This window comes from Apteryx mantelli, chromosome 7, assembly GCF_036417845.1.
Source record: "Apteryx mantelli isolate bAptMan1 chromosome 7, bAptMan1.hap1, whole genome shotgun sequence".
Classification (NCBI taxonomy): Eukaryota; Metazoa; Chordata; class Aves; order Apterygiformes; family Apterygidae; genus Apteryx; species Apteryx mantelli.
Window position 1 is genome coordinate 2,551,871 of NC_089984.1, and position 18,565 is coordinate 2,570,435.

Below are 18,565 nucleotides of genomic sequence, written 5' to 3' on the forward strand. Positions count from 1 at the left end.
TCTGCACTCAAGAGGAGAAACTGCTTATGCTTATTAGAACTAGGTAGGAGAGTCAAGACTAAAGTAAGATAATTCTATCCAAAAAGTGAATAACATAAATGAAATGCAACCAGCATGAACCATAGGGTCAAAAGGCAGTCCTGGGACACAAGGCTGCCTCAATCTAGGCAACTGTATCGGTAATGCCATATTGGGACAAAATTGCCTAGGTATCAGTGTTGGAAATACCAAATTTGGGTACAAATGTAACAGAATTGGGACTAAAGAGAAATAATTAATTAGGAGCAGGCTGTTTATTTGGGAAGAGTCTGGGCAGAGGAAAGGAGGTGCAAGGGTGGCAAAAAGGAAGGTTCGGGTGAAGAAAAGGTAGGGAATAAGGAATAACATTGGTTCAAGAACAAAGAAGGGGGGGGGACCTTGCAAGAGTAGGAGTGTGAATGCCTACAGGCAATGGTAAAACTGAACTGCAGACCCAAGCCCCCCAGCACACTGGAGGAAACCCCCTCGGACAACCTGCTGGACTCTCCAGCAGGTCTATGTCCAAAAGACTTAGTGTGGCAGGGTGGAGTAAGAGAGATAGACACGCACTTTAATACTAAGTGGAAGAGGAAAGACAATAGAATTGCAACTTTATAGTTCTTATGTGTGTGATTTATAAGATTTCTTTATACTAATGCAATTCTGTATCACTACTAATACTAACATTAAGCAATAGAATTGTAACTCAATATTACTTGCACTGATATAACTGTGAATACTACTACTAATAATAGTGGTGTGTTTATTAGCCTACTGAGGTATGATTAGTTTCTTAGGGGTGTGTTGCTTAATCAGTAAACATCATAACCATCTCGATCAGTTATGCCTCTGGTTTCCAATCTACAGAGGGAGAGTCGGACTTGGGGAGTAACAACAGCACTCTTCGGGAGGGAGACTCTGAAACCTTCCCCTGTTTTGTCCATGGACAAAAAAGCTACAAGCTTGATTGGGAATAGGCATCTGGGAATCAGGAGGAGGGGAGAATCAAGAAAACAGAAGTTTGTGATCATACCAGAAAAGCTCCCAGACTTTTCAGAGAACAAATGTTTCTAACACTCAAGCACTTACAGACACCCAGGACAAACACAGAAAGTAAATAGCTAGTAATTTCTGTTTCTTCGTGAACACACAGCTCTCAGAAAAACACATTTACACTCTGGAAAGTAAGAGAAACACATGAACACAACTTACAAAGAGGCAAGAATCCTCAGATACTAACTTGTATGGGAGGAGAGGCAGAGCAATAAGGAGAAGTTGGATCATGATGGATATGAGATTTATGCAATGTGCATTTCACTATGTGGCCTCTGAGCGTCCAAGAACAGCTCTGATCTGTCATGAATCCTGCCCCTTCAAACTGTCTCTCTCTTCCGTCTTTTACTGCAAGAGCTTCCCAGCCTCTGATTTGTGATTGCTTCAAGAAAGAGATGAAAAGACGGAACTCAGTCTTGCAATCTCTTTTTTTTCCCACCTCAGGACTTACTGAAATTGCAATGAATTTGTCTGAAGCATGGTTTAAGAGGTGACATCAGCAGATCTCAGGGACAAACAAAACTGGGTTCTATATTTGTCTACAGGGACAGCAGTTTCATTTGGGAAGGATGTGAAATGAGCAGTGTCTCAGTGCAATGCAGGATATAAATGTATGGATTCATACTAGATCATGGAAAGCTGCTGGGTTCTGTCACAACCATGTTTTCAGAGCACAGCTGGGCCTGCCCACACTGCTAGGTGAGGCACTCAAGCAGCTTGTTTGTTGCTGTGCAATTTTTTCTTCAACATCTTGCTGTATTCTTCTCTTTCAGAGGCCCATAAATCCAACACATATCAGTAGCTCAATCCCTTCCAGCCATCCTGCCCAAACAAGAATACAGCTTCTTATTAAAATGCCCCTTTTTGCTCAACTTTTCCAACCCAAACAGACCAGTACAATGTATAACATTACCAATTTGCTACAATCCTCCCTATGTCAAAGTGGCAAAGAAGTAAGTGACAGCGTCTGTAGATGTCAGACCACGTGTCTGCAGGCAGATCGTGTTCTTGTGTCACCTTCGTAACAGGCAAAGTTTTTAAAATTATTACTTGGACAAATCCACCCTCGAGTTCTGAGTGTGCCTTGGGAGTCTGATATGCCAAATATGGATATCACTGTAAATGAACAAACAAGAACTGGTACGATTGACTGAGAGATTTGATGGCCTTCTCTATGGGAGCAGATGCCATCATCTCCACCTGGGAAAGGCTACCTGGAAAGACATGGGCAGACAAGAGGGTTGGGGGTAAAGGGTCCAACCCCTTCCCACAGGCAGGAGTTCAGGTGGGTGCGGAAACCAAAGACACTGTCACACACCTCCCCCAGCTCCAGGCTCACTGTGAAAAGGAAAGGTCTGCAAATATTCACACCACACACGTATTCCCAAATGCCAGAAGTCACTCGCACACTTTTGCATTCCCCTCCCAGCCAAGCACCAAAGCAGGTGCAAACAGCGGCTTGAGTCAGTGCCAACAACACAGCTAATAAACCTCTCTGAATGGCCACTGTTAGGTTATCTGTTATGGGACCCTGGGAAGAGGGTTTGGAGATTTAATAGAACTTATTATGGGATGTTCTAAGACAATCGAGGCAATGTACAAGACATCACAGGGTGTTAAGGGAAGAGAAAAAGGGAGGGATCAAGATGAATTGGGGAGGTACACATGTGGGAAAACAGACAGAAAAGCAGATAAAAGGGGCCTGTTGCATGTATGTTAAGGGGATGGTGAGCTTACGGGTAAGGATTAAAGGGCAGGCTAGCATGGGTGACACTGTTGTGGGTGTTTACTACAGGCCACCTGATCAGGAAGAGGAAGTCAATGAAGCCTTCTACAGACAGCTGGAAGTAGCCTCACGATCCCAGGCCCTGGTTCTCATGGGGGACTTCAACCACCCTGATATCTGCTGGAAAGACAAGACAGCTAGGCACAAACAGTCCTGGAGGTTCCTGCAGAGCACTGAGGATAAGTTCTTGACACAGGTGGTGGAGGAGCCAACAAGGAGAGGTGTGCTGCTGGACCTTGTACTAACAAACAAAGAAGGACTGGTGGAAGATGTGAAGGCTGGCGGCAGCCTTGGCTGCAGTGACCATGAGATGGTGGAGTTCAGGATCCTGCGAGGGGGAGGCAGGGCAACAAGTAGGATCGCAACCCTTGACTTCAGGAGAGCAAACTTTGGCCTCTTCAGGGACCTACTCGGAGGAATCCCATGGGTTAGGGCCCTAGAAGGAAGGGGGTTCAAGAGAGCTGGTTAATATTCAAGCATCACTTCCTCCAAGCTCAAGATCGGAGCATCCCTATGAGTAGGAAGTCAAGCAAAGGAGGCAGATGACTTGCATGGATGAGCAAGGAGCTCCTGGCAAAACTCAGCCTTCCTCGTCGCATCCCTGCATACTCTGACAACGTGTCTGCCTGTCCCCCTTTCCACTTTCTGTATACTTCCTTCTTCTGGTTAAGGCCCATTTGGAGTTAAATCTGGCGAAAGATGTCAAGGACAACAAGAAGGGCTTCTTCAAATACATCAGTAGCAAAAGGAAGACAAGGGAAAATGCGGGCCCGTTGCTGAATGGGGTGGGTGCCCTGGTGACGAAGGATGCAGAGAAGGCAGAGTTACTGAATGCCGCCTTTGCTTCAGTCTTTACTGCTCAGGCCAGCCCTCAGGAATCCCAGACCCTGGAGGCAAGAGAGAACGTCTGGAGAGAGGAAGACTTTCCCTTGGTCGAGGAGGATCGGGCTAGAGATGATTTAAGCAAACCTGACACCCACAAATCCATGGGCCCTGATGGGATGCACCCACGAGTGCTGAGGGAGCTGGCGGATGTTATTGCTAGGCCCCTCTCCATCATCTTTGAAAGGTCATGGAGAACAGGAGAGGTGCCTGAAGACTGGAAGAGAGCCAATGTCACCCCAGTCTTCAAAAAGGGCAAGAAGGAGGACCCAGGGAACTACAGGCCAGTCAGCCTCACCTCCATCCCTGGGAAGGTGATGGAGCAGCTCATCCTGGAGGCCATCTCCAAGCACGTGGAGGAAAAGAAGGTCATCGGGAGTAGTCAGCATGGCTTCACCAAGGGGAAATCATGCTTAACCAATCGGATAGCCTTCTATGATGGAATGACTGGCTGGGTAGATGAGGAGAGAGCAGTGGGTGATGTCTCCCTTGACTTCAGCAAGGCTTTCGACACTCTCTCCCATAACATCCTCATAGGCAAGCTCAGGAAGTGTGGGTTAGATGAGCGGGCAGTGAGGTGCATTGAGAACTGGCTGAATGGCAGAGCTCAGAGGGTTGTGATCAGTGGCGCAGAGTCTAGTTGGAGGCCTGTAGCTAGCGGTGTCCCCCAGGGGTCCAGCATTGTTCAACTTCTTCATCAGTGACCTGGATGAAGGGACAGAGTGCACCCTCAGCAAGTTTGCTGACGATACCAAACTGGGAGGAGTGGCTGATACCCCAGAGGGCTGTGATGCCGTTCAGAGAGACCTGGACAGGCTGGAGAGGTGGGCGGAGAGGAACCTCATGAAGTTCAACAAAGGCAAGTGCAGGGTCCTGCACCTAGGGAGGAATAACCCCATGCAGCAGTACAGGTTGGGGGCTCACCTGCTGGAAAGCAGCTCTGCCGAGAAGGACCTGGGAGTGCTGGTGGACAACAAGTTAAGCAGGAGCCAGCAATGTGCCCTTGTGGCCAAGAAGGCCAATGGTATCCTGGGGTGCTTTAGAAAGAGTGTTGCCAGCAGGTCGAGGGAGGTGATCCTCCCCCTCTACTCAGGCCTGGTGAGGCCGCATCTGGAGTACTGTGTCCAGTTCTGGGCTCCCCAGTACAAGCGAGACATGGCACTACTGGAGCAAGTCCAGCGAAGGGCTACGAAGGTGATTAGGGGACTGGAGCATCTCTCCTATGAGGAAAGGCTGAGAGAGCTGGGCCTGTTCAGCCTGGAGAAGAGAAGGCTGAGAGGGGCTCTTATTAATGTGTACAAGTATCTTAAGGGAGCGTGTCAAGAGGATGGAGCTAGACTCTTCTCGGCGGTGCCCAGCGACAGGACGCGAGGCAACGGGCACAAACTGAATCACAGGAAGTTCCATCTGAATATGAGGAGAACTTCTTCACTGTGAGGCTGACAGAGCTCTGGAACAGGTTGCCCAGAGAGGTTGTGGAGTCTCCTTCTCTGGAGATATTCAAAACCTGCCTGGACGCGATCCTGTGCAACGTGCTCTAGGTGACCCTGCTTGAGCAGGGGGGTTGGACTAGATGATCTCCAGAGGTCCCTTCCAACCTCAACCATTCTGTGATTCTGTAATAACTCTCACACTCTTGCATTCCCCTCCCTGCAGGCATCAGTGCAGGAACAAACACCATCCAGGACTTACCCGGAGACAGTGCCAACATCACAGCTAAGAAATCTCTCTGTATGGCTAGGAGTGCTGGTGTCTCAGAACAGACAGAAGCCAGCTGCAGCAGACTGGGAGAGGGTCCACCCAGGAGGACTGGACAGTGTTGCAACGGTCTTGTGGGTGGCTCTCCCCATGCTGCTGCACACTGACACTGCTCATGCCCAGCCTGCAGATCCAGCATATGACAGAGCAACTATCCACCCCTGCTGTGCCCTGAGCCATGATGATTTTCCACCTCCCCATCAAAGATGCAACCCCTTTTAGAGGGGGAGGATGGACAGGCAGGTTGGGGCAGTTTGGGCAGTTGGGGCTACACAGAGAAGGAGCCATATGCCCTCTTGTGGCTCCTACACCAGCTCCACAGCCTCCAGGCCCAGAGAGGTGGCCTGAGGTGGGGGGATGAAGGGTCCCTGTCTCCCCCAACCTCCTGAGATTGAAGGAGCACCAGGTTAGCTGCGGGGAGAGGCAGTGAGGACAGATTGTGGGGAAAGCTGTGAATGGAGGTGAAGAGTCTGTGCTCTGTGAGGGATCTGGGGATTGAGCTGTCCATGATTATTCATGCCTACCATTTTATTTCTAACTGCTATTAAAATTGTCAAACTTTACTGCAAATTCAGCAGCCCATGGATAGATTGGGAGCTCCAACATCTTTTAATCCCAAAGCTCACTGCTATTTCCCAGAGCGAGTACAGGTGACTGTCACGCTGAGAAAGGGCCCTGTCACCATAGCAGCCCTCCCACTATTTGTGCAGTCCCTCCCTCCATTGGTGTCATGGTGTGCTGTCTGGCACAGAAATAGGTGGCTGTATCTGTGGCTGTCAGGGCACGCAGCTGCAGGGAGACCTTGTTCTTGGCTTTGTCTGCAGAGATAGTGAGTCGGCCTTGGAAGGTCGGGGCATAGCCTGTGTTATTCCCAAAAGGATAGACCCAGCCTAGAAATTGTAGCTCTCCTCTCGGAGCCTGACGGACACAATTCCAGTCATAGAGAGGGCTATCCAGAGGTGCTCCTGTTACAGTGCAGGTGAGTGGGAGTAATCCAGAGACCTTCCTCTCCTTGGGACCAGATGCCACCATCTTTATGTCAGAAAGGGCACCTGGAAAGACACGTGAGTTTTGAGCGGATATGGGAAAGCTCATGGGTGCAGCATTCAGTCCTGCACCAGGACTGCTCCAGGACTGGCTGGGCCGCACAGGGCCAGAGACCTTTAGCTTCCAGGGTTGCCACTGGAAGTATTGGCCTGCTGAGGCTCCACAGCCCCATATTTCTTTGCACCACCCAAAAGGCTGCTGAGGCAGGAGACTCACTAGAGTCTGAGCAACTCATATTCTATTTTTAAAGCTGAATCCAGAAGCTTGGCAGGAGAGGCATATGGAGTCCGCAGCTCCTATCAGTCCTCCTGTTGCCCCCAACAGCTGCCCCTGGACCCATACCCGTGTGCACAGAGAGCAAAGGGAGCAGACTGGTCACGGACACATAGGCAAGTGGTTTGCCAGTTGCACATGAGCCTCAGAGGAAAAAGGGGCATTGGACTCTTCTCTGCCTCACTGGGACATGGGCATTCCTGGAATATCCCAAGGCTGCTTAGAGTGGGACTCAGCACAGCTCCTTGGGGCAGTTCTTGGCTTTGTCTGGAAATGTCCCCAGTTTAGTCCGCTCTCAGAAAAAAATCTCAGGAAACCTCCCTCTTCTGCATTGCACCCCCCACCTACCCCACCCTAAAAGGGAAGACGCTTTCCATGCAAGGATTCATCTTATGTGGTGGCATTTAGAGTTGGGCAGTAGCAGGACAGGTGTGCAGGGGCAGCCAAAGCCTACTCAGTCAAGCTCTCTGTCCCCTCCCCTCACAGCTCTTACCTCCCAGCAGCACTGCAAATGACAAGGCCAGGAGCCAAGGCCCCATACTCTAAGGGAGCATTTCCTCCTTGTTTGGGGCAGCAAGGAGAGGAACTTCAAGGGAGGCAGAGAGGAGCAGAGCCCAGCTGGGCTGGGCTCTGCCCACTTTGCAGGGCAGGATCTATGACCCTTAGCTGGCAATGCCTCTTGCTGTCTGTCCTCTCCCTTTGTGCCATTGCCCCTTTGGAGATGAAAGGCCTGAGGTGGATGGAGGGAGTCTCTGGCCTCTCTGGCACCATTGTACCCCACCAGCAGCACTAGGAACACTAGCCCAGGGGACAAACCAGTCCCAACCCCTGCACAGGAAGGGCTGGGCTGAGCACACTGGGCCCATCTCTGGTGCTCATCCACACTCTTTGTGGGACCTCAGTTCAAGTACACCCCGAAACCCCAAAGGAACACAAGAGAGAGCTGGGGCCCTCCTGGGCCTCTCCAGGCTTTGCCAGCCCTGGCTTGGCCAGAGCACTCCCAGAAGAGAGGCCTCCCCTGCCCCACTCCCTCCCCACAAGCTGTACCCCTCCTTTTCCTCCTCCTGCACCTGCAGGAGTGTCCAGCTCTCTTCGAACCCTCTTTCCCATGGTGGTCCTGCCTGGCCCTTGCAAGAGGGAATTGGAGCCCTGGGATGGAAACTGGACGAGCTGGGAGAGGAGGGGAGGCAGGAGCTCACCGGACATGTTGGTTCCTGGGGTGGGCAGAGACCCTGAGAGGATTTTGCCTGGGCTCTGCCTGGCTCCTGCAGGCTGTGCAGAAGAGTCCTGGGGACACAGTGTGTACAGGGCCAGAGATGTGCTCTGGGAGCTGTTCTCTGCAGTGATGGTTTGCCCATCCACATCAGCCCCATATTGTGATATGGAAGAACTGCGATTTATATAGGAGATCCACTCAATTCTTCCCACACCAGGAACCTGCCAGTAAAACTGAAATTGGAAAGTTTTGTATTCGAATTCAGAGGCCTGGCGGGAGAGACGCACTGAGCCCCTGGGCATTCTCAGCCCCCCTCCAGCCTCCACTAGCTGCACCTAGTGCTCATCTCTGCAAAGACACATGGCCACAGTCACAGCAGCGTGAGGATGGATGTAGGGAGCCCACTGGCCCCCCCACCACTGTCTTTTATCTGTTTTGCTCCTCAGTCGGGGTTGCTCCCTATCACTGACAGACTGTCAGTTCAGCTGGGGCACAGCATTTGGTGCGGGGAAGGGGAGTGCTGGGGAGGCACAACTCCATTCTCTCCTCTCTGTGGTGGGAAGATAAAGCTCCAAAGCTGTCCCCGCTCCCGCTCTGCCCCACACCCTTTCTCTCCCCATGGGCTGTGGACCCCAGTATGTGGATAAGCGGGATGGGGCAGAGCAGGAATGCATGGGGTGGGCAGCACGTGGGGCATGGAAATAACTGAACACAGAAATGGCCCTGTGTTCCTGGGATCCCTTTTGGAACCTGCCTTACCTCCTGGGGTTGCTGCCAAGAGGAGATAAAACAGCACCTTTGCCTCTGCCCTTTCTTCTCCTCAGCTAGAGCTGACCCCAGAGCCAGCCTGGCTCCCCTCATTCCCATCCACAGCAGGACAGGGCAGGGCTGAGTGGTGCTCTGGGTATTTGGGGGTTGAGAGACCATGGGATGACAGAACTCAGCCTGGCTGCTGTTGAGGCAGAGCCAGCTTGGTCACCCATCCCTCCCAGCCCCGTGGCTAGTGAACAGCTCTTCAGTGCATGGTAGTGAGGTGCAGAGACACAGTAGGACAGTGTCACATCTCTGTCCTCCAACCTCCACACTTCCTGTAGGAAAACAGAGAGGTCCAGGAGTAAATCTGGAAGGATACACGTCCCGGGCAGAGGATGTACCCTTGGGAGGGGAGCACACAAAACCCATGCAGAAGGGCTAAGGCTGCTCATGCCCATGTCCTCTTCCCAGGAAATGGGGGGAATCTCACCTTTGGGGGCTGCAGCAAAGGTGAAGACCAGTAGACAGAAGAGCATCGCAGGCTTCTCCAGAGGAGTTTGCATAGTGCAGAGTTGAGGGTGGGGGGGGAGGAAAATCGTGCGGCTGAAGGGAGATCAAAATTTTCTCACTTCGAGTCAGCGGAGGAATGCCCTGTTCTTCCCGTGCTGAAGGCTCAGACTTCCCTCCAACCCCAGGCAGATTCACAGTCTTTTCTGAGCAACTCCTTTGCAGTGGGTACTTTGTGCAGTGGGGAGATGTATCCATACGTCACTGCTGGCCTGGGTGGGGAGGGGAAACCACGTTTCCTTTTGAGTACTGCTTAGCCTGCACAGGAAGCAGAGGGACCTCTCTTGTCTCCCCAGGTCCCCCCCGTACCAGGACCCCCCAACCCTCCCTCTGTGGGCTGTGGCCTGCGCGTGGCTGGGAAGGGACAAGGTACAGGCGGGGTAGCTGGGAGAGAGTCCCGGGGTCTCTCTGGACACTTCAGTGTCCCTGGACAGCCACCTGTATTTCTGGTGTCTGCCTTCCTGTTCTGCTTCCCTTTCAAATGAAGGGGAAAGTTTCCAAGCTGCAGGCAAAAATTCTATGGTTTCTCTTCACTGCTTCTCTGATCATCTGTGCTTTGGTGTTTACTGTTTAAAACTGAGGATTTCACTTATAATTGATTGTTTAGAGCTTATCACTGAGGGGTTATGGTTTAATAATTTCTTTTGTGGGGCTCAGTACTTATCATTCAGAGTTTACAGTTTACTCACATACTGATGAGTGCTCAGGGTGTAACATCTAACAACATCCGTAAATTTTAAACCTCCAGCAACCACTGGCTTCCAGCATTTGCAATTTATCACTTAGGGTTCAGGGTTAACAGCTTATTGTTAAATGGCACGGTCTAAATCCATAGATGATAAAACCCAGAACACTAACGTGGCACAGCTGAATCCTTCTCTGGGGTCTGTAACCTTTGCCTGTGCCACTCCATGTTCAGCTAGGCGCTCTGATCTGAGGTCTCAGCGTGCTACTGCGCAGCCACATTGCACTGAGTCTGGCTGCTGAGTTGGCGGATGACCTGAGAGCTGTGAAAGTGTCTTGCAGGGCTCTAGTCTAGGGGCGAGGGCAGAACTCCAAACAGGGGCGATCAGGGGTTTTCCTCTCAGATACCAGAGACGAATCCTATCCCTGAGGGGAAAAACATTGGCAGGAGGTTGACAGCTACTCAGTGACTTGCCACATCAATGGCAGCAGCAGGAGTCAACACTTCCCCATTGTATTGACAAACTGCAGTCCAGTAAAAGGCGAAAGAGACCGTACTGGCTCTGAGCACCGTGGCACACCTGTTCCCAGCAGTCATTTATAAGCATTAACTAATAAACAACCACTGTATTCTCTGCACTCATATCCATGGTTCCTGCAGTCTTTACACAGAGAAAAGGGTGCCTGCATGCAGTATCCAAGGGAGGTTACACAGAGGATATCAGGGGTGCCGGGGCCTGTCCCAGGATCTCTGTGACTGCTTTGGGGTCCAAGGGGATTCCCCAACATCTCCAGTACTGTTCACATGGCTGGAGGGGCTTTCCCTTGTGTTGCCATGGGCACTAGGTGCTATCAAAAACTTTTCCCATCATCCTGGCGGCAACTGTGGCCTTGCCAGGGCTGCGTGAAGTCCCCAGGCCACCCCTGGTTTTGCCCTCAGCACTCTGGGGCTGTTCTCAGGTACTTCAGGATGCCCTCAGAGCGCCCAGGCCTGTAGGGTGGGGTTTGTGCATGCGGCGCGGGAAGATGGAGTCTCCATGTAGACAGATGTGCCTTGTGGCACATCTTTCAGCCCCCTTTGCTGTGACCCCCAGCCTTCTGGTCCTATCAGGACGTATCAAGCCCTCTTTCAGTGAGCTCCAGAGCCCTCTGTTTGCCCTCAGGAGCCCTCAATTCACATTCTGTGGTGCTCCAGAGTTCACGTTTTCCTTTTGGGGCACCCCAGAGCCCTCCATTTGGCTTCTGGGGTGCCCCAGTTTGCTTTTAGGTGCGTCCCACAACCCTTGGTTTCGCTCCCAGTGCTCCTAGTGCCCCCCAGCGCCCTCCGGTTGTCCTGATGTGTGCCACTGAGGAGCCTGTCTTTTGGGTTTGGGGTTGTCCTCATGTCCTTGGCGTGTGTTGCCATGTGTGCCACATGGCCCTCTGCTTGCCCTGGCTTGCCCTGATGGTTTGGGTTTTTTTCTTTGGTTGCACCCCAGAGCTCTTTAGGCGGTCTCTTGCCGGACGGGGAGCCCTGGGCAGGGCCGGGGCCGGGGCCTCCGCGAAGGACAAAGCGGCATCACGGCAGGGGGGACGTTAGAGAGCGCTGTGCTCCGCGGCATGCCGGGAGATGTAGTCCGCTCGGTCTGGCTGCCGGACGGCCATGTTGGCCGCGGGGCATGCCGGGAGGCGCAGGCGCCTCGTTTTGGCTTCCGGGCGGCCATGTTGTGCCCCGCGGCACGCCGGGAGTTGTAGTTCCGGGCACGGGTGCCCCTCAGCCCCGCTGCGGCGGCCCAGCGTGCGTGTGTGTCCCGCGGCGGACAGGGGCTGCTCGCACGCGGGAGAGCCCGCAGCGTGCCGGGGACGGCGGGCTTTCCCGTCTCTTGGGGGACCAGGCAGGGCTGTCCCTAGGCCCGTCCCCCTTGGCGGGGGGCGGGGGGTGCGAGGGGCTGTGGGGACTCTCGGTAGCTGTGGGGACTGGCAGTGGGGCCAGGGCGGCAGTGGCTGTGAGGAGCGGCAGTGCCGGGACGGGCTGGTGCGGAGATGTCCCGGTATGATTGTCACCGAGATCGGGAGTAAAGCTCCTCAACACCAATGCAGTATTAAGAAGCAGGCATTCTCTTTATTACGGCGCCGGATGCACGGGGGATCGCTCCGCCCAACGTGCATGCCGTATGGTGCATTAGCCAAAGCTTATATTGTTCTCTTACATACATATGCATTAAATTTCCCGGAATGATTATACATATTCATTCTATTTCCTGGAACTAATTATCGTATTTACATAGTCATTACGCATGCGGTCTGAGTCTCCGGGGGACTTCTATGGGGGTCTCTGCGGGTCCCTGGTGGTTGCTGAAGAGGTGCCTCTTAGTGTCTTTCCATGAACTCTGAGCTCCTTTTCCCTATATGGTCTCGGCTTGGCTCATCTCTTTGTTTGAGAAAGCTGTCTCGTTCCTTATGCTGCTTTCTGCTGGTTTATCTGCACTCCTTCAGGATGTACCAGTCACAGTCCTTGGGTGCATCCTTGTCTGAGGCCCCTGGTAACAGTTCCCCCATCCCCCCCCCCCCCCCTTTTGAGACTCCTTCTTGTCTGAGGCCTTTGGTAACATGATCACTGGCAGCGCTAGGGAAAAGCCCCGGTGAAATGAGAGGGAAAGGTGGCTGTCCAGGGCCGAGACCCTGGGACAGCCCTGCACACCCCACAGCAGCCCCAGAGACACCTTGTAACCTCCCGCCTGATGAGGTCACCGCATTTAGGAACCTTTGAGAGTGTGCAGAGAGCCTGCAGGAGCCCCAGGCACAAGCACAGAGGGTCCCCAGTCTCCTCTAAGCACCTGCCAAAACTGCCTTTCTTTTGATCTTCATTTCTGTGAGGGGTTTTTGCTGCTTCTGTGTCCCTCTGCGTGACTGTGTTCAGAGAGGCCCTTCTCACCCCTCTCTGGTCTGCCTCAGCTGACAGCCAGGTCAAAACTGGGGAGTGCATCTGAGAACAAGGACAGGGTGTCTGGGCTGCCTGGTGTACTGCACACGGGAGGGGACTCAGTGATAGCATGTGAGAGAACCTGTGGGTCAGAAACAGCTACCTTAAGGGGCTGAGATGGGGTGGTGACTCTGAGAGGAGTGGAAGTAGCAGGGTAAGATGGTGATGAGGCAGGTGTGTTATCAAATAAAGTCTCTCTCCCCTCCCCCCCCCCCCTTTTTTCCCCCCAGTCTCCTTTAGGCTTGCCCAGCGGAGGAGCAATTCCTTCTTATGCAAAGACTGGATTTTGGCAGTGGGTTGGTCCTGCTTCCAGATCCGTCTGCATCCAGGGTCTTTGCCGGTGCTGCACGCATCTTGTTGTTCTCGGAACTGCTGGGGCTGGCTGTGTTGGGATGCCTGGGGTGTATGGCCGTGCGGCCTGATCCTTGCCTGCCTAAACCTCGATTGCCACGAGACCAATCCCATAGCACATTTGCAGACCCTCTGCAGTTCTCTGGGGTTGCTGGGGAACTCTAGCGTTGGGAGTTGGCAGCTGGGCCAGGTCAGGGACAGAGGTGTTTGAGTCCGGCTGTTGGCAGGCATCTGGGTAGTCTCTAGGTGTTGCATCTTTTCATTTGCTTCATGTGCCACCGGGCTGGAAACCACTGCTCTCGGTATGTGCCAGCCCTCTCCCAAGGTCAGATATGCCCCGCAGGAAATCTGCCCACATCTCCTCCCAACTCACGTCCTTTAGGATTAGCAGAAGTTCTCTTTGTTAGCAGTTTAAGCTCAGTTTTCTGCTGAGCGGTGATCTTGGGCAGCTGAGGTGCTGGCACATGCTCCCCCTTGTTTAGGAGGGTGGAAGGCTGGCCATGTCCCCAGGACAGGGAAATGGTGGCCTGTCTCAGCTAGGCTGACCAGAAGCCGCACAAGTCTGTTAGAACCTTTCAGGTGTATCTGATGCTAATGCTTGTGCATTTTTTACATTATGTAAGTAGTGATGGGCCTTTAGCTGGGTATTCCATGAACATCAGAAGCACATGAGGAGAACTGATTGCTTCCTGACATACGAGTAACAATATTTCTTTCCCTCATATCCCTAGAACAATGTGCTGGACTTGGTGTTTGCTGTTTGTGAGTCTGTGACTGGGCGCATGATGAGCATGTTAAGGAACTGAGTCCTTATTCCTTCTGAAGTTTTGGGGAAGCCAAACAAGATCAGCAGAACTAAGGAGCAGAAATGTAGTACAATTCTCTAGTGCCATATAATGGTCAGGTGCATGCAAGTATGACGCTTCTGAGCAAATTAGTGGGTAAACATTGGAGTGACTTGCTTAGGGAGGATTTCTGTGCAAGAAGGGCATGTTGCAGCTTGTAACTGACCGTCACCTGGTGGTATCTTTACTAGTCACATCTCTAGCTGTTCCATGAGCAACACGTTAACCCACAAGCCAGCAGAGCAGGTGCACTTGCACTTCAGAGGTGCTGCTGTTTGGGATCTACAGCGAAAGCACTTCAGGAACTGAACTGATTTTCCTGACCACTTGGGACGGTTTGAAAGTGCAACTGTCTGGCAAAACTTGGTCTTCATTTCCGCAGCCGGCTGCTTAGCAAAACAAAGTGGATTCTTAAAATTTGATCAACACAAAATGCCGGTGTTTAACACAGGCGATTGCAAGTGACCTCTGGGTGGTCTGACAGCTGATCGGCTGGCTTACGAATCCTGGGTGTAGTCCGTAATCGTAGATCTGTGTCCAGGCAGTAGTTGGTAAGGAGGATGGCAGATAGGGGCAGTCACGGGAGGGAAGACTGTGTCTGTATTTCTTGGTGCTGATTTGAGTAATTTTCGCTCTATGGTAACTAGCCCTGCATAGAAAAAGCAAGTCTGTTGAAGCAAAACAGGAAATGAAGTGAAGGTCAGTCCCAGGAAAGATGCCATTGCAAGAATATGTGCCCAGCTAAAGTTCACAGAATCACAGAATGGTTGAGGTTGGAAGGGACGTCTGGAGATCATCTAGTCCAACCCCCCTGCTCAAGCAGAGCCACCTCGAGCACGTTGCACAGGACCCTATGTGGACAGCTTTTGAATATCTCCAAGGCTGGAGACTCCACAACCTCTCTGGGCAACCTGTTCCAGTGCTCTGCTACCCTCACAGTAAAGAAGTTTGTCCCTAGGTTCAGACGGAACTTCCTGTGTTTCAGTTTGTGCCCGTTGCCTCTTGTCCTCTCACTGGGCAGCGCTGAAAAGTGGCTGGCCCCACCCTCTTTACACCCTCCCTTCAGATATTGATATGCGCTGGTAAGATGCCCCCTCAGTCTTCTCTTCTCCAGGCTGGGCAGTCCCAGCTCTCACAGCCTTTCCTTGTATGAGAGATGCTCTAGTCCCTTAATCATCTTAGTAGCCCTTCGCTCCACTCGCTCCACTCGCTCCACCTCTCTCTTGTACTGGGGAGCCCAGAGCTGGACACAGTACTCCGGGTGTGGCCTCACCAGGGCTGAGCAGAGGGGAAGGATCACCTCCCTCGACCTGCTGGCAATGCTCTTCCTCATGCCGCCCTGGATACCATTGGCCTTCTTGGCCACAGGGGCACATTGCTGGCTCATGGTCAGCTTGTTGTCCACCAGCACTCCCAGGTCCTTCTCGGCAGGGCTGCTTTCCAGCAGGTGAGCCCCCAGCCTGTACTGGTGCATGGGGTTGCAACTGACCCCGAGGTGCGGGACTCTGCACTTCCCTTTTTGAACTTCATGAGGTTCCTCTTGGCCCAGCTCTCCAGCCTGTCGAGGGCCCTCTGAATGGCAGCACAGCCCTCTGGTGTGTCAGCCACTTCTCCCAGTTTTCTATCATCAGCACACCTGCTGAGGGTGCACTCTGTCCCTTCATCCAGGTCACTGATGGATAAGTTGAACAGGATTGGACCCAGGGTTGACCCCTGGGGGACACCGCTAGCTACAGGCCTCCAACCAGGCTCTGCGCCGCTGATCACAGCCTTCTGAGCTCTGCCATTCAGCCAGTTCTCAATCCACCTCACTGTCTGCTCGTCCAGCCCATACTTCTTCAACCTGCCTATGAGGATGTTATGGGAGACAGCGTCAAAAGCCTTAGTGAAGTCAAAGTAGACAACGTCCAACATCCAACCAAGTTGCCCTTGGCAGTATCATTGGCGCCCACGTGGAAGAGCAGCAGGGGGTGATAGTCAGAGGAGCAGACAAGCTTTGGCAGTCCCTCCACAACATCCCGGATTCGAGCCCCCATCAAGCAGCAAACCTTCACTGCCCTTCTTGGGCTGCCAGCCTCCAGGGAAATGGGAACACCCCCAGTCCCCACCTTTGTCTCAGCCTGGAGGGAAAGGCTGTGCCCCTTCCATGGTGTGGTGTCCACGGAGCTACATGAACAGAGGTGGTAGAGCAGGAGGCCAGTTTGGGGGGCTGTGTACCAGGGCAGCATGCTGCCTGGCTCTGGCTCTGGCTCTTGCTTCATGGGCATCCCCACCAACACCATCTGTATGCCCTGTAGTGAATGGCGGGCCTGGGATGCAACCCCCCAGGGAGGGCGCTCACCTTCCCTGCACATGGGGAGGGAAGCCACACGTCAGCAGTTTGTGACTTCCCGATTTTGTTAGGCTCTTGTCCTGCAAGATCTATTTTTGCTGCTCCTTTCTCATCTTCTCAAGGCCTTCCTGTGGTAAATCTAATCCAATCCTTTCCTGAGGGAACTTTTCCTCTTAGAAACTGGTGAGGCACTTCTCCCGGTTTGCAATAGTGCAAGTGACTGCTCTGTCGCAATGGCTGCAGCCCTGAAGGACACCAAAGACGAGAAGACCCTTGTGCTCAGAGCTGTGCAAAAGAGTAACTCTCTCAGGCTCCGCCTAGGAGAGTTCGCCAGCTGGAGTCTAGGTAGTGAGCGGCAGGCTGCATAGGAGAGACAGTGTGCAATCTAGGAAGAAAGGCAGATGTGTGTCTGAGCTATTTGTGTTGGTTTCATCCTTGAGGAAGGATAGAGAGAGATTGCCTCTTTTGTGGGAGACAGGAGTTGGATGCAAAGAGTTTATTTATGGCTCTAAGGATCGCACTGCCCTTCCGCAGTTGTGGCAGTGCCACCTGTTGTGCAAAGGGGAAAGCAGTGAGTAAAGAGGAAGGCTGTCGCCTGAACAGGGGCTTGAACCCTGGACCCTCAGATTAAAAGTCTGATGCTCTCCCAACTGAGCTATCCAGGCTTCCTGGGAAAAAAAAGAAGCCCAGCTCCGGAGCCCAGCAGGCCAGGGGCTTTCTAAGAAGGTCTACAGAGAGAGAGAGAGAGAGAGAAAAGGAAACCCTAGATCAGTAATTAATACCTTGCAGGAGTGGTGGGCTGTTAACAAACCATTAGCCCCGATGCCAGCACTTGGAAGGCTCTCTTGCCACTTTCCTTTGCTCCCATGCAAGGTCCTGGCAGAGCAGGTGCCTCCTGAGCACCTCCTGGTGGCTGGAGTGGTGGTGCTGCAGCCCCACAGCACCGTCTGTCCCTACTGTAGCGCCTTTTCAGTGGGGCAGGCAGCAGGAGCAGTCCCTCCTCCATACACAGCTCACTCAGGAGAGGTATATCGCAGGCCTTTCCAGAGGCCTGAGCATCTCCACCCAGGGCAGCAGCATGGCAGAGGCTCAGGCACCTCTGTATAAACTCTCTGCTCCTGCTCGGACCCTGTACGGAGCAGCTCGCCAAAGTGCAAGCTTCATGCCCAGTCCTGGGGAGCTTTGGCTCTCTGCCCTGGGGCAGGGACCCCGGGCCCAGAGCCTCCTGCTCTGGAGAGGGGAGGGTGGGTAGATGGGCTGGTCCAGGCAGGGGCAAGGCAGGCTTTGGCAGGACACAGCTCCCTCTGGAACAGCACCTCTCTGTTTTGGAGAGGATTGCTCAGAATGTTTTGAATTCACATCGCTAGGGAGCTGGCAGGATGCTACCCGGAAGGCAAAATACAAACAGCCCATTGAAGGGGGGGGTGTAGCAGCACGCAGCCTTTATGGGCATTCATCTGAGAGGCTTGCTCTGCTCCCAGACTCCTGGTCCCTTTTAGTACAGCCGGCTCAATCACCTTTAGGTTTGCATGGATACTTGCTGACAATCTGATGGCACTCTAAGTAGGAGTGCTTGTAGAAGTATGTTGAAATCCTCCTGTGGAAGAATCGGGATTTATTGGAATGCAGCCTTTTAGGAGTCTCTTCTTGGTAGGAGGAAGTGAAAAAGTGCCTCAGCAAAGGAAAGGCTGCAATCAGAGTATCACAATCCCAGTGAGTGAGTCGGCAACCGGAGGAACTTCTCCCAGCCAGAGCCACTGTCTCAAAAGGTAACAAAGGCAATCCCAGATTTCTATGGAAAACCCGCCTGTGTTTGTTCTTGTGCTCTGAGCATCACAAGGACCTCAAGGAAGAAACCAGCAGAAGCAGCTCAGACACACATCTGCCTTTCTTCCTAGATTGCACACTGTCTCTCCTACACAGCCTGCCGCTCACTGCCTAGACTTCAACTGGCGAACTCGCCTAGGCAGAGCCTGAGAGAGTTACTCTTTTGCACAGCTCCGAGCACAAGGGTCTTCTCGTCTTTGGTGTCCTTCAG

At 52.8% G+C, this 18,565-nt stretch overlaps 1 non-coding gene and 1 pseudogene across 1 annotated transcript; both read right to left on the reverse strand.

Annotated features, from left to right (window-relative positions):
• Positions 1-9,322, reverse strand: part of LOC106482055 (uncharacterized) — a 33,143-nt pseudogene extending 23,821 nt beyond the window's left edge.
• Positions 9,323-17,119: 7,797 nt separating this feature from the next.
• On the reverse strand, positions 17,120-17,192 carry TRNAK-UUU (transfer RNA lysine (anticodon UUU)). The gene has a single exon. It is a non-coding gene; the product is annotated as a tRNA-Lys (tRNA).
• Between the last annotated feature and the right edge of the window lie 1,373 nt (positions 17,193-18,565).